Source organism: Pongo pygmaeus, chromosome 10, assembly GCF_028885625.2.
Source record: "Pongo pygmaeus isolate AG05252 chromosome 10, NHGRI_mPonPyg2-v2.0_pri, whole genome shotgun sequence".
NCBI lineage: Eukaryota > Metazoa > Chordata > Mammalia > Primates > Hominidae > Pongo > Pongo pygmaeus.
In genome coordinates this window covers 74,497,420-74,514,223 of record NC_072383.2, presented here as the reverse complement: position 1 = coordinate 74,514,223, position 16,804 = coordinate 74,497,420, and the positions used below count along the sequence as shown (strand labels likewise).

At 38.1% G+C, this 16,804-nt stretch overlaps 1 protein-coding gene across 8 annotated transcripts in view; it reads left to right on the top strand.

Annotated features, from left to right (window-relative positions):
* The window catches only part of OSBPL8 (oxysterol binding protein like 8), a 214,113-nt gene that overhangs the window by 72,962 nt on the left and 124,347 nt on the right, over positions 1 to 16,804 (top strand). The window lies entirely within an intron of this gene.

Here is a 16,804-nt window from a genome sequence, read left to right as displayed (position 1 = left end):
TTAAGAGCAATTGCCATATATATTCTTTTTATAAAAATATAAAGATTTAATAAACATTTCTGCCCTGTGATCATAATTGAGTTATATTCTGAAATTAAACAAGTAGTGGGTAGCAGGAAAAGTATACCTTACCCAATACATTTAAAAAAAAATCACTAGTAGGATGGACTAAATGATGATTTGTCATTTTTTCTCACTGTACAAAAATATTTTATTCCAGAATAATTTCATTTTCAATTCTCTTATTGCGTTTTGAGTGACTCCATTATATATTGATGTATAGACTCTTAGAAATGTTTCTGTTACCTAAAGTAAAGGTGCCCCCTTCAGTAAAATGTAGTCAGCTGGTAGCTTTATCATTAGTTAGGTGGTAGATTCTTTAACAAATTAAATTGATGGACTAAGGTAGAGCCCAGCTTTTCTGTCTTTTATATTACTATGGAATTGAGAGTCACTATTAGATTGAGGTGTTTGTAAATTTTAGTTTAGTGAATGTCCTTTGTTCAGGCTCCAGTGTAGGAACAGTCTAATGATTGATAGCAAAATGCAGTTTTGCTGACTTATATTAACTTGGTCCCAGCCTTTCTTGAATTTCTGGTTCAGTCTTGTTTGGGGTTCTTAAATGATCAAAAAAAGTTAAACTTTAAAATAAGTTGTTAGTAGAGAAGAAAATGGGTGTGGAAATTACTTGGCTTATGAAGAAGGCTGTTGTCACATTGATTTAAATGAAAAACGGATGGTAAGTTACTTTATTTTTACTGTAATTTCAGAAGAAAAGTTAATATTAAGCCTTGTCTGTAGAACTTATGTTTATTTTATCATAAACTTTACCTTTTTTTTAATATCTAATGGACTTAGATTCTTTCAACTCAAATACTTTTGGTCTTCTAGTGATATTAAAAATATCAGTTGCTGTTTTTAAGTGTATGCTTTGTTAGACTGTCCTCATAACAGCTATTAAAGGTAGATATTTGTTTATCCTCACTTCTAGAGGTAGGGAAATAGGCTCAGAGAGGTTAATTATCTTCTCTAAGACTTCACAGCTTAAGTGATAGAACTGAAATCTGTCTGTCTCTGAATACTTTACTACTAAGATGTTGACTACATACCTATATTTCTGAATAGAGTGTCTTAAAATTTGTTGTTACTTTTCAAAGTATGTATCCAAGTAAATGTTATTACATTTTATTACCAGACTCCTTTGGCTAAAGTAATAAAGTTTTAGTCATTTCTGGAGTGCAGTGGCATGATCTCTGCTCACCGCAACCTCCGTCTCCTGGTTCAAGCAATTCTCCTACCTCAGCCTCCTGAGTAGCTGGGATTACAGGCATGTGCCACCACGCTTGGCTAATTTTTTGTATTTTTAGTAGGGATGGGGTTTCTCCATGTTGGTCAGGATGGTCTCAAACTCCCAACTTCAGATGATCCACCTGCCTCAGCCTCCCAAAGTGCTGGGATTACAGGCGTGAGCTACCGTGCCCGGCCTTAGTCATTTACTGTTCCAAATTTTGTTGATATTGAGAAGTTAAGAGTTGTTTAAAAAGTAGTGAGAGGCCAGGCACAGTACGTCACACCTGTAATCCCAGCACTTTGGGAGGCCGAGGCGGGTGGATCACCTGAGGTCAGGAGCTCGAGACCAGCCTGGCCAGCATGGTGAAACCCTGTCTCTACTAAAATACAAAAAAATTAGCCAGACGTGGTGGCAGGCACCTGTAATCCCAGCTACTGAGGAGGCTGAGGCAGGAGAATTGCTTGAACCTGGGAGGCAGAGGTTGCAGTGAGCTGAGATCGCGCCACTGCACTCTAGCCTGGGCAACAAGAGCGAAACTCCGTCTCAAAAAAACAATAAAAAAACAAGTAGTGAGAACAGTTTTTCTTTTCTTGTTCATTAGGTTCCTTCTGTGAAATATTATAGCTAATTTTAGAGAAAATAATACCAATAATTTCAGTGTAAACTACTGAAATATTCTGTGTTTGAAACTAACGTTGAGGTCCACTTTTGAGTTAACTGTAGAATAATCACCTTTGAACTGCTTGGTCTAAGCTAGTTACTATTTAGATCTGGGAGAAGTGGATCAGAACATGAGCTCTGTAAGACATTTAGCTACATGTTAAAATCTGAGCCCTGTCACTTAGTTGCATGACCTAGGTAGTAAATTCTCCAGGTTTCTAGTTTCCTTATAAGTAGAGATAATTGTAATATCTACCTCCCAAAGTTATTTTCAATATTAATTGAGAAAATATGTCTGTGAAGTGCCTATTACAAGGCTACACATATGTAAACATCCATTAAATAAAAGCAACTATTTTTATTGTTATTATAACTATTAATATTAAGCCTTCTCTACAAAAAGATAAATAATTACAAGTCAGGAGAAGCCTGTGAAGATTTTGGTGATTGCTCCACACCAAAGTAGTTGGAGAAGCTTTCTTAAGAGAAAATAAACTTTGAATTGCACATGAATGTAGGGATCATAGGATTGAAAATGAGCAAGGACAGCATGCCAGGTGAGAGAATAGCAAGAGGCAAGGCTAAATAGGGAATTAATTGCTCAGTTTATTCAGGATATAATTAGTAAAAAATATTAAGGCAGGGTGGAAGGAAGTGCCTGATGTTTAGAGGAATAATGATGGATATGCCAGATAGAGACCAAATTTATGGAAGGCTTTGAGTGCTAGACCAGGGATTTTGGATTTGATTCTGCAAGTAATGGTTTGTCATTTAGTATTTTTATGTAGATGAATCTGAAAGCAGTGTATAAAATGATTTGGAGGAGTGAATATTAAGAGAGTATTACAAGGCTGGGCTCAGTGGCGCACGCCTGTAATCTAAGCACTTCGGGAGGCCGAGGTGTACAGATCACCTAAGGTCAGGAGTTCAAAACCAGCCTGGCCAACATGGTGAAACCCCGTCTCTACTAAAAATACAAAAATTAGCCAGGTGGAGTGGCGGCGGATGCCTGTAATCCCAGCTACCCGGGAGGCTGAGACATGAGAATTGTCTGAAGTCGGGAGGCTGAAGTTGCAGTGAACTGAGATCATGCCATTGCACTCCAGCCTGGGTGACAAGAGTGAAACGGTTTCAAAAAAAAAAAAAAAAAGAGACTATTACAATGATCTTGGGGTGAGGTTGTGAAAAATCTGACTTTATTATTCATTTGCTTTCCTTCTTGCACATAATACAAATTTTTTTTTTTTTTTTTTTTGAGACAGAGTCTCGCTCTGTTGCCCAGGTTGGAGTGCAGTGGCATGGTCTCGGCTAACTGGAACCTCCATCTCCCTGATTCAAGTAGTTCGCCTGCTTCAGCCTCTCGAGTAGCTGGGATTACAGGTGCACGCCACCATGCCAGGCTACTTTTTTTGTATTTTTAGTAGAGACGGGGTTTCACCATGTTGGCCAGATGGTCTCGAACTCCTGACCTCAGGCAATCCATCCGCCTCGGCCTCCCAAAGTGCTAGGATTACAGGCATGAGCCACTGCAGCCGGCCAATACTATATATTATATTTTGAGACAGAGTCTCGCTCTGTCACCCAGGCTGGAGTGCAGTGGCACAATCTCGGCTCACTGCAACCTCTGCCTCCCGGGTTCACACCATTCTCCTGTCTCAGCCTTCTGAGTAGCTGGGACTACAGGCGAGTGCCACCATGCCCGGCTAATTTTTGTATTTTTAGTAGAGACGGGGTTTCACCATATTGGCCAGGCTGGTCTTGAACTGCTGACCTCATGATCCTCCTGCCTTGGCCTCCCAAAGTGCTGGGATTACAGGCATGAGCCACCGTGCCCTGCCCAATACTATATATTTTTAAAACACATTTGCTTACTTGTTATTCTAGTTGCATATGGTTCTATTTTTCTGGTAGTGCTGTTTGTCTTAGATGGCAGGTACTAAAAAGTATAGATTAAATCTGTCTTTCTATATGTGGTACTTGTATGCCACACAACATGAGAATACTTTTTAATATATGTCTTAAACTATCTTTTGAAAGTTTACAGTTTTCACTCTAGAAATTAACTGCTCAAAATGCTTTGAAGAGTCAAAGTTTTATGACCTGATTGAGGTAGACTAAAGAAGTGAAATATCTTTGTAGATTAAAGAAAATTGAATATGTTCCTCAACTTAAGGATAGTCACTCTATCTTGATTTTTTTTTTAAACAGAGTTTCGCTCTTGTTGCCCAGGCTGGAGTCCAGTGGCATGATCTTGGCCCACCGCAACCTCTGCCTCCTGGGTTCAAGCAATTCTCCTGCCCCAGCCTCCCAAGTAGCTGGGATTACAGGCATGCGCCACCATGCCGGCTAATTTTGTATTTTTAGTAGAGACGGGGTTTCTCCATGTTGGTCAGGCTGGTCTCGAACTCCCAACCTCAAGTGATCCGCCCGCCTCAGCCTCCCAAAGTGTTGGGATTACAGGTGTGAGCCACTGCTCCTGGCCTATCTTTTGAAGTATTTCCGAAGTATTATTTCTTTTATCTCTTGAAACAAAGGAAACTGCTTCATAAGTTTTATTAGAGGGCAAAATCTTTTATTGTATTAAAAATTGATTTTATAAATGATTTTTTAGAAGAAAGCAACAATTTAAAAAATATGTATGAATCTTTTTTGTGTGTATAAGGGCTCTCAATTGAGAAAATCTTTAAGATTCTAATTCAGGTTGGGTACCTTGAATCCAAAAGCTTTCTGAAGTGGAAGGAACTGCAAAAATGATTTAGTTCAGCAATTCTTAGAATATAGTCAATGAGTGTCTTCCTGGAGAGCCTAGAGATGATCCAACTTCCTGTAACTGATTTTTACATACTAGGTGAGTTAGTCATAATTTAGATTTGGTGATCATAAAATAAAATTGCTGTGTTATTAGAGTTTATTCAGAGCCCTAAATCGTATTCTAAGAAGCCCAGCTATCTATAAAAATTAGCAACATTTTAGAGCTTGTGCATGCAAATTAATGGAATTACACCACTTTTTGCTACAGCAAGTATTATTTTGAGTGGGTCACAGTTTTTAAATATTGCTGTTTTTGTCCTGTTGTAAATACTATTAGATTAACTTCATTATTACGATTATTGATTTAGTATATTATGTGGTGTTAGTGATAGCATATTTCTAACAATAGTATTCACTTTTTTTTTTATTTTTAAATTTTTTGCAGAGACAGGGTCTTGCTCTGTTGCCCAGGCTGGACTGTAGTCGTGCGATCCTAGCTCACTGCAGCCTTGAATTCCTGGGCTTAAGTGATCCTCCCACCTCAGCCTCCATAGTAGCTTGGACTACAGGCCTGCCCCACTCTGTCTGGCTAATTTCTAAATTTTTTTTTAATAGACGCAGGGTCTCGCTATGCTTCCCAGGCTGTAACAACAGTAGTTTTTTATGTACAACTTCCCAATAATTGGCCTCTAAGGCATTTGTGCATTCAAGTTTAATGATAATTTATCCATATGCCAATTACTAATCCTCTGAAAGTATTGTTGTACAATAGCACTTCTTTAAATTTTACCATTGGTCGTTGTGCTCTTATCCTAGTGCGACTGTAACAAATTGCCACAGATTTAGAGGCTCAAAACAACACAAATTTATTCTCTTAGCAGTTCTGGAAGTCAGAAATCTAAAAGCAAAGTGTTAGCAGGGTTGTTTTCCTTCTGAAGACTCTGAGGGAAGAATCCATTTTCTTGCTTTTATCAGTATCTAGAGAATGCATTCATTTTTTTGGCTCATGGCCCCTTCCTTGTATCACTTCAACCTTTGTCTTTTGTTATCACATACCCTGCTGCTCATTTAGGCCCTCTTGTTTCCTCCTTATAAGGACACTTAGGACCACATTGAGCTCAGTTACATAACCCACTCAGAAAATCAGATAACTGCCCTATATCAAGATCCTTAACCTAATCACATCTGCAGAGCCCCTTTCACTGTAGAAGGTAACATTCACAGCTTCCAGGGATTAGGGTGTGGACATCTTTGGGAGGCCATTATTCTTTCCTTCAGAGCCAGTATGGAGTAACCTAACCTATTGGAAGTGGGTCCTGTTGTTGGATAACCCAAAGTCTGTGGTCTGCCCAGGCATCTCACCCGAGGAGTTGCCAGCTAGATTGAAGTCCTAAATAATGAAAATTCTTAGGTTGCAGGGATCTCCTTATGTAAAGTTAAAATAACTGTGAAGATTTTAGTCACCAGTTTATTACTTACATTCTTATTTTCTCATGTTAAAATAACTTCGTCTTCCCAACAGCTGCTTGCTGACTCTAACAGTTTGTATTAATCATACATACAAGATTGTTAATAGAAGTTATTCTTGAACTGAAATGGAGTAGTAGAACGTATCCCAATGTACCCATTACTCATCTTCAACAATTATCAACTTGGGTCGACATTGTTTCATCTATACTCCCACCTTCCTAAGCCAGAGTTTTTGAACAAATCTTAGATAAATCATTGTATTCATAAGTATTTACTGTCCGTATATATCTCCAAAATATAAAGACTTTAAAACTTTGATCATAAATACATTAGTCCTAAAAATTAATAACTCTTTAGTCAGATAATTATTCAGTGCCTGCATTCCCTAGTTCTCTCATATTCTTTTTTTTTTTTTTTTTTTTGTGAGATGGAGTTTCACTCTTGTTGCCCAGGCTGGAGTGCAATAGTGCGATCTCGGCTCACTGCAACCTCTGCCTCCCGGGTTCAAGCGATTCTCCTGCCTCAGCCTCCTGAGTAGCTGGGATTACAGGCATGCGCCACCATGCCCGGCTAATTTTTGTATTTTTAGTAGAGACAGAGTTTCTCCATGTTGGTTATGCTGGTCTTGAACTCCCGACCTCAGGTGATCTGCCAGCCTCGGCTTCCCAAAGTGCTGGGATAACAGGCATGAGCCACCACGCCCGGCCTCCCATATTCTTTTTATAGTAGGTTGTTGTGTTGGACTTAGTTGATAAGTCACAAGGCTTTTTGAATCTTTTAAATCTCTCTGATATCTGTTAATTTTTACCTTTCAATTTATTGAAAAAACAAGATAGTTTATTCTGTGGAGTTTTCTACAATATGAGTTTTCCCCTCATGGTGATGTTTAAGGTGTTCATCATTCCCTTATATTTCCTGCAAGTTGGTTGTTAGAATTAGAGGCTCGCACAGATCAAGGTTCAAATTTTTTTTGACAATAATGATGTATAAATGGTGTTGTATGTAACCGTCAGGAGGCACATAATGTCTGATTCTCTCTCTTTATGTGGTAATAACAACCATTGATGATCATTGCCTAGATCTGTTAGTTCGATAGGGGTATACATTAGAATTCTAATTGGGTTAGAAAAGTGGAGGCTGGAAAGAATGATTATGACTAGTCTGTACCTTTTGAGCAAGCAAACCAATCAACACATTTTTTTAATGCAATAAAAATCTTTTAATTTTTAAAAAAATTTTGTGTGCATGTAGTGGGTGGATATATTTATGGGATGTATGAGATGTTTTGATACAGGCGTGTAGTGCGTAATGATCACATGGATGATGGGGTATCCATCCCCTTAAGCTTTTATCCTTTGTGCTACAATCCAATTATACTCGTTTAGTTATTTTAAAATGTACAGTCCAATCTACATTTTGTTAGGTATTTTGTCTTTTGCCACTTTATAGCTTTATTGAAACTTCTATTAAAGGGAGACATTTAGAAAAGGTCAAAATAATTTGATAGGTATACTTTGTTATACTGAGATGGAGTCTCGCTCTGTCTCCCAGGCTGGAGTGCAGTGGCATGATCCCGGGTTCACGCCATTCTCCTGCCTCAGCCTCCCGAGGAGCTGGGACTACAGGCTCCTGCCACCACACCTGGCTAATTTTTTGTATTTTTAGTAGAGACGGAGTTTCGCCCTGTTAGCCAGGATGGTCTCGATCTCCTGACCTCGTGATCCACCCGCCTTGGCCTCCCAAAGTGCTGGGATTACAGGCGTGAGCCACCGTGCCCAGCCTGTTTCACTTTGTTTACATCTCCATTGCTTTAACTTCTGAAAGTTTTGTTAGCAGTACTTAAATATTTGTAATTGTTTGAACTTCCTAAGTGGGAATATATTGCTCAGTATTACCTATTGTGTGAGTACTAAGATTCCATCTCATTACATCATTTTTCTTTTTTTTTTTTTTTTCTTATTAGATGGTTATTCTTGTTAGAGGCTTGAGTAATGTAAAAATCATTCAGGTATATAATTGGACTCTGTAGTAAATTTGGGGACCCTAGTTGGAGAAAGCGTTAGCTTTTTAAAAGAAAGAGAAATAACCAGTGGCATACAGAATATAACAGCAGAATTCCCAGCCACACATCTTTTGTGTTTCTGTTATTCTTGGAGATCTTCTTCAAGTGGGTTCCCAGGACTCTGAGACTCTCTAAGACCCTTTCAGAGAATCTGTGAGGGGTAAAAATAATTTTTTTTTGTAATAATACCATGGTACTTTATATTATTTGTCTTTTTTATCCTCATAAGGGCACAGTAGAACTTTCCAGAGACCACATAAAACATGATGTCATTGCTCTGGTTGCTACTGGAGGGTGTGCTTGTGAGTTCTTTTTTTTTAGATGGAGTCTTGCTCTGTTGCCTAGGCTGGAGTGCAGAGGTGCGATCTCAGCTCACTGGAGCCTCTGCCTCCCAGATTCAAGCAATTCTTCCACCTCAGCCTCTGGAGTAGCTGGAATTACAGGCGCACCACCATGCCTGGCTAAGTTTTGTATTTTTAGTAGAGATGGAGTTTCACCATGTTGTCCAGGCTGATCCCAAACTCCTGACCTCAGGTGATCCACTCTCCCCAGCCTCCCAAGATGCTGGGATTACAGGTGTGAGCCACTGCACCCGGCCATGAATTCTTTTGTTTTCAATTTTTTTTTTTAGTTTAATTTTTTCTAAGATATATATATTTTTAAATAAACTTTGTTTTAGAACAGTATTAGGTTTACAGAAAAATTGTAAAGATAATAGAGTTCCCATATATGTTGTACCCCCCCCCCCCTTGGCCTATTAGGAACATCTTATGTTAGTGTGGTACATGTGATATAATTGATGAACTCATGTTGATACATTATTAACAGAAATCCGTACTTGATTCAGATTTATTTAGTTTTTACGTAATGTCCTTTTTATGTTCCAGGATCCAATTCAGGATGTCACGTTACATTTAGTTCTCGTGTTTCCTCATGTTCTTCTTGGTTATGACCATGTGTCAGACTTTCTTTGTTCTGAATGAACCTTGACCGTTTTGAGGGCTACTGGTTAGTTATTTTACATAGTATCCCTGAACTGGAATTTGTTTGATATGTTTTTCATGATTAGACTAAGTTTAATGGATTTTGAGAAGGAAGACCACAGAGATAAAGTGCTGTTTTCATATCATACCAAGGGTGTATTCTGTCAGCATAACTTATTTTTGCTGTTGACCATGATCACCTGGCTGAGGTGGTTAGTAAATTTCCCATTAAATTTGTTTTTAATTCAGAAAATATTACTAGGCATAATCCACATATACAATAGCTCTTTGGAGTCTTCAACAGTTTCTAAGAGTATAAAAGAATCTCGAGACCCAAAAGTTTGAGTTGCTCATCTAAGCCTTAAGCAACTAACACTTTAAGAAAGAATAATTGACAGCTGCCTGATATGACAAAAGGAACCAAGAAGATGAGGTTTGGGGGTGGGAGAGTAGAAGAAAAAATTGACAGGGCCTTTAAGAATAAGGGAGTGATACCAAGATAAACTCTGGCTTTTTTATAACTGCTTTATGTTGAGACAGGACCTCTACCTTTCAGCAGTTTTTGACTTTGTTTCTTTCTTTTCTCATTTGGTCATTTAACAGATATTTGTTGAATGTCTGCTTACTTTTCATTAGTTTTAATATTTTGTCTGATTCATATCATCTGCAAATAATAGGTTTTTTTCCCTTTTTCTTCCATTCCTTATACAGTTGAGGCTGTGGTTTTATGAATGTATGTCTGGCAATGAGACTTGGGGAGTCTTTTCTAGAAAAGTATTCATTCTGTGTAAGTTTTCAAAATTATTTAAAATTTAGTGTTCTGTTGCTATTTAAATCTTTTATGCCTTCCTTTTGCATCTTTTATTTTGTGAATGTGGCACTTCTGTTTCATTCTTTCATCTTGCTTAACTTATGTATATTTTCTATCTTTTTTCTTCCTGATGACTTCTTTTTGAATTACTTGATCATTCTTCTAGCTCATTAATTTATTATTGGATCATATTCATTTTGCTGTTCAAGCCTACTGTATTTTATTTCTCTATAATATTTTTATACCCAGTATTATCAGCTTTAAAAATATTTGCTTGTTCATGCTTCAGTTTTATAATATCCTCATTTATCTTTTTAAACATATTTATTAAGTTTTTGATGAGTTTGGTTCACTGATTTTCTTTTCTTTCACCAAGATTGTTCAGTTTGTTTGGCTCCTTAGAATATTATTTTTGTTTGTGAGCTTGTATTCTCTTAATAATATTCTCCTGGGAATATTACTGCCTTGTCTGATACTGTCCTACATAGAAAGGTAAGAGCCCAGGGACTAGCTATTCACCTTGTCTGATACTGTCCTACATAGAAAGGTAAGAGCCCAGGGACTAGCTTTTCACTATTTTGGTCAATCTAGAGAATACATGTCTTAGGGTAGAGAATCTTTTTTATTAAAATCATAGCTTCCACCTCGTTTCCCCAGTTACTTATATATTCTGTTTCTTAGAGAACTTTTCTATATCTCTGTTCTGAGCACACTTCTTATCCATAAACTGTCTCCTCAGTTGTAAACAGCCCATTTGAGAGAAAGCGCAGTGGACTATAGTAGTTGGCCTCTCTGCCTGCATTTGGTATGTGTGTACTGCAACAGTACTGCATGTGTGTACACGCACAGTTTAAAAGCAAAAATGCTTACTTAGGACTGTGTTTAATGCCTCTGTTTGGAATTAAATCATGTTTTGTGCTCATAGTAAAAACAAGGTGTTCAATGATTAGAGAGAAAAGAGCATAGAAAGATGGCTGGCTTCCAACCCTTCCTCCTGTTCCCTTCTCCTGGCCTTTCCTTTATCTGTGATACTCCACTTTCTCCATCTCCAGGGACGGGTTCAGGGGCTAGGGTGGGGTGGGGACTTGTTACTTCACTAGTAATTCAGTTCTTACTTGCAAAAGCAGTTGGCTTCTTCTTTATTGGCTTTGCATTCTCTGTGTATAGAGAGGCTGAAAGTGGACCAGAGATTTAAAAGGACAGCAGAACTGTTGCACAGTTAATTCATATTAAGATCTTTGTCACATGTGATACACAGTTTAAAAACTAAAAAATAGAACTATTAAGGGACCACCTGAAAAAACAGACTGTGCCATTTACTCAGTGTAGACAGTGAAATTATTTAACAGGAGAATAGCCAAAGCTATTTGTTTTGCTAATCTAGACTTTGGGAGGAGAACTGGCTTTAAATACTTATTATTTCCTTTAGTATCCATAAATAACGCAACTATTCAGCTTTTAAACATATAAAGATTTTTTAAAAGTATTGTCATTTGCTCTTTCTCCCAGGTTTTAAGACATGCCAGAGCTTCTCATAAGTAGGATATAATTAAAGCTTAGACACCCACAGCTCCACATTTAACTCTTAATTAAAATGGTGTATGTTAAGAATCTTAAATTTAAGATTAAAATAAAAAAAATTCATGGGAGTCCCATAAAACCTCAGAAAGAAATGTGAAGGATTCAAATTTTAGCATATTGGAGATATGTGAAGATAAAATTTGGTTAAAAGTCCAACCAAATCTCTACCTGTCTTTCTAGTGACAGTAGAACAATAAAGAGATTTTTATCCGTACCTCAGCTTAGTAGGTTTTCATTAATTTGTGACTGCTTCAGAAGTCACTGGTTCAGAAGTCAACTTAAGTTTAATAGGGTGAAAATAGCAGCAATGGAGCCAAGAGCAAGCTTGGGGATTGGGTGATGAATTTATATGCATGTGTTTGTCTATGTACACACATACATATAGACATAAAATTTAATTTTGGGCTGGGTGCAGTGGCTCACGCCTGTAATCCCAGCACTTTGGGAGGCTGAGGCAGGAGGATTGCTTGAGCCTGGGAGTTCAAGACTAGCCTGGGCAACATAGTGAGACCTTGTTTCTACAAATAATAAAAAACATTAGCCAGTCGTGGTAGCATGTGCCTGTGGTCCCAGCTACTCAAGAGGCTGAGGTGGGAGGATCACTAGAGCCCTGGCGGTTGAGGCTGCAGTGAGCCAAGATCATGCCACTGCACTCCAGCTTGGGCAACAGAGTGAGACTCTGCCTCCCCCCCCAAAATTTTAATATTATTTATATACATATACACACAAAATTAAATTTTATGTATATGTGTATGTGTGTACATACACAAGTGCATGTATATAAATTTATCCCCCCATCCCAAGCTTGCTCTTACTCCATTGCTGCTGTTTTCACCATATTAAACTTAAGTTGACTTCTGAAGCAGTCACAAGTTAATGAAAACCTACTAAGTTGAGGTATGGATAAAAATCCCTTCATTGTTCTACTGTCACTAGACAGACAAGTGGAGATTTGGTTGGACTTTCAATCAAAATACTTAAAAAATTTTTATGTTTTTAAAATTTATTTTATTTTATTTAAACATTTATTGGGTTCAGCAAACTAACCTACCTTCATTAAGCACATTCTCCACATAGTACCTTCCTAGGTTCATGCCTATACTGTGTTTAGAGCAGGTTTTATTTAGGTCTTATGGGTAAAACTGTTGGCTGCATTAGGGGAATTAGTAGAAAATAAAGCTATTAGAAATGAATAACGACTAATGTTTATTAAATTTCTACTGTGTGCCACCAGCTATTCAAAATGCCTTGCCCATAAACTCATTTAATCTTTAAAATAACCCTATGAGATAGATAGAATTACAAGGATACAGAGACAAGGACACACATCTAGTAAGTAGCAGAGTTGGGATACATTTTGGCTCCAGGGGTGAACCTTTAATCACTTTCCTGTACTGCATCTCTTTGAATCAGATCATACAGGGCCTTGAATACTACTTTTACTGTTTGGGATCTTTGTTGTTAACACATTATGAAATTGTTGAAGATTTTGGAGCAGGGAACCAACCTGTTCAGAGTTGTGGTTTAGGAATATCAGCATGGCAAAATTGTGGAGTATTGGTGAGGGCAACCAATTGAACCTTAGAGTTATCTGGGATGTTTTGAAAAACTGATGTACGGCTACATTCCTATTCAATTGAATTAGAATCTCAGATGGTGAGTTGCGTATATTAGTACCTTTTAAAGTCCCTTAGTTGATTTCGATGTGCATCTAAGGTTGAAAACCATAGAAATAGAGGTGGTTAGTTCAGGGAACAAGTTAGCATGCTGTTGTGAAATCTAGATAAAAGGCAATTAAAACTTCTATGGTAGTGTGTGGGCGGCAAGCCACCTAGGTGCCCAGGCAAGAGACCGAGGGCACAAGCTGTTCCAGTATAATAAAATATATAAAACAACAAGAGTTATACTAGATCTAGATCGTAGACATAATTATATATGAATATCGTTAATCATTAGTTTGTAGCAATTACTCTTTATTCCAATATTATTATAATCCTCGCTCTATAATCATAACCTAGGAAAAACCAGGCCATACAGAGATAGGAGCTGAGGGGACATAGTGAGAAGTGACCAGAAGACAAGAGTGCGAGCCTTCTGTTATGCTAGGACAGGGCCACCAGAGGGCTCCTTGATCTAGTGGTAACGCCAGCGTCTGGGAAGACGCCCGTTGCCAAGCAGATCGTGGTCTAGCGGTAGCGTCAGTGTCAAGGAAAAACACCCGCTACTTAGCAGACCGGGAAAGGGAGTCTCCCTTTCCCCGGGGGAGTTTAAAGAAGACTACTCCTCCACCTCTTGTGGAGGGCCTGACATCAGTCAGGCCCGCCCGCAGTTATCCGGAGGCCTAACGTCTCCCTGTGATGCTGTGCTTCAGTGGTCATGCTCCTAGTCCACTTTCATGCTCTGTCCTGTACACCTGGCTCTGCCTTTTAGATAATATTAGCAAAATTAGTGAAAGTACTCAAAGTCTCTGATATACAGAAATAATGGCGTAAGCTGTCTCTCTATCTCCCTGTCTCTCTCTGCCTCGGCTGCCAGGCAGGGAAGGGCCCCCTGTCCAGTGGACATGTGACCAACATGACCTTACCTATCATTGGAGATGGCTCACACTCCTTATCCTGCCTCTTTGTCTTGTATCCAATAAATATCAGCGCAGCCTGGCATTTGGGGCCACTGCCGGTCTCCGCGTCTTGGTGGTAGTGGTCCCCCGGGCCCAGCTGTCTTTTCTCTTATCTCTTTGTCTAGTGTCTTTATTTCTACAATCTCTTGTCTCTGCACACAGGGAGAAAAACCCACCGACCCTGTGGGGCTGATCCTTACAGTAGTGGTAGCAGAATAGAAAATACTTGAAAGGAATTAGAGATGCAAATCAGCAGGACCTGGTGGTTGATTGGTTGTGTGGTTTCAGGAAGATACTAAAGACCAATTTTACATATATTAAACATGTAGAATCTAAAAATGATGTTAAGATGGTGGTATCCTTATCTTACAGATGCAGAAACTGAGATAAAGAGAAATTATATAGCTTTTCCCGAGCTATACAACAAGTAGACGATGGAGTCAGGACTTGAACTCAGGCCTTTGCATATCGAATTACATTTTCTATGAGTTTTAGGGCATTAATGTGTTTAGCATTAATTCATACTGGATGAGATAACATTGTTATAGATGACCATATACGATGCAGAGGGGATCAGAAGAGTCAGTTATTTTAGTGGAGTTGAAAAGTCAGTATCAAAAAAGTTTTTTTAGACAAGGTAATCCTTAACCTGAGTGTTGAAAGGAACTTAGGTATTTGCCTGGTGAAGGTGAGAATGGCATTGTAGGCAAAAGGAGCTGTGAGAGTAACAAGTAAATTGTTCAACAACATGGTATGTTTGAAGAAGTGAAAGTAACTTTCAGTTTGTCACATTTGTGAAGTGTAGGATTGATGGGTGTTTGGAGGAATGCATGACATAAGATTGACAAAATTGTGAAGAGCCTTGAAGATGGGATTAAATGTTTTTCTCTCCAATTTTGGTAGGCTGTGGGAGCCTACCAAGTGCAGAATCATTGAAGTGGTTCAACCATGTTGTTGAACAACTTTAGAAGGCTCTCTATGTTATGGGTATGGAAGATAAATTGCTTAAGTGTAAGAAATTCAGGTGGCAGATAGTAGCAGTAACTGTGGACATGAGAAATAAAGGGTAAATATGAGAGACTACGTAGAACTTTAGGACCTTGTCCTAGACTTAATATTAGGAGTGGAGGAGAATATAGATGAGGAAAATAAAAGCGAAGGAGAAATTTAGAGCGACTTACAGGTTTCTGTGTTGTGTGATTTGGTGGGAGGTACCATTCATTAAGGGAGAAAATATAGGAAGAAGAGCAGGGGCAGAGAAAGGGAAGATGAAGTCAGTTTTGGACATACTGATTTTGAGATGTATATCCAAGTGGAGTTGTACAGAGGCTTGGTGTCCCATACAGTTTCTCATTTAATCCTTTCTATAATACTGTAAGGTAGATGTTACTCTGTTTTTAAGAGATGAAGAAACTGAGGCTCTGAAAGGGTAATTTGCGTAAAGTCAGTTAGCCAGACAGTGGGCAGCACTAGGATCTAAATGTAAATATTCTAATTCTCTTACTCTTATCTAAAGAAAGGGCTTTTTTTTGGTTATAAACTCATCTATATTACACCTAGACTTTTAAGCATCTTTTTAAAGTTTTTATATTCATTACCTAATATAATTTTTGGTATACATTGAAAAATATGTGATACATGATCTATTTTATTTAATCCAAAGCTTTATTTTCCTGTAGCTATTAATAATTTTGACTTTTCTATCTAGGCTGAATATTTTGACACTTGAGCACCATGTAGTTGCAGAGACATGAGGAACAGTTGCTAACTGCATTCTTATGTGTGGTAGATTGATGAGTCATGGGGGTTGACGTTTCCATGTTATTATTAGCAGTCTTGCCTGTGGCTTGATGCTGTGCAGTGTGATATACTAATCAGTGATTTGTTAGAAATGGAATAGAAATCTAGAAGGAATGAAGGTATTTTTTTGCAGCTCTTATGTCTTAATTTAGATCTCAGTCATGATTTAATCTAGAATGTAGGCTCACATATCTCTATATAAGAATGCAACAAATTGGCCAAAATGAAATTTCAAGTAAGATAAGCTTTTATTTCAGATTGACAATTGAAATGCAGGGAACAGGTCATAAGATGAAGCATCAGACACTGAAATGTTTATGTATATGCTGTCTCATATAACCAGTTCTCATATCACCTGGCATGATTGTGATGTGATAATATGGTTTCAGATGTGCTATTTCATAACCTTTTCAGGCAACTGTGGCTCGTTAGGCCAGATTTAGAGGAAAATGTTAATGAAGTCAAAGCTCAAGGTTATGGCTTTAATTCTTTTAGTGGGTAATAAAGTTTTTCTGGTTTCCTAACCACAGATTCCGCCAGCAGTCTCTCACCCAGATGCATGCCATTAGTTACAAGTGAAAATCATATTGGTTAATTTTGAGCTTCTCTTGTATGTGAAGACCTTGATAAAGGAGGTTGGATTAATCATGGCAAGAGACCACCAGTGCCAGAAGAAATGTAATTCATGTTTCATTACCAAAAACTGATAGTGAATCTGTAACAATGTTATTTTATGCAGGACAGAACTATTTAAGGAAAAGAATGAGGGAATTCTTAG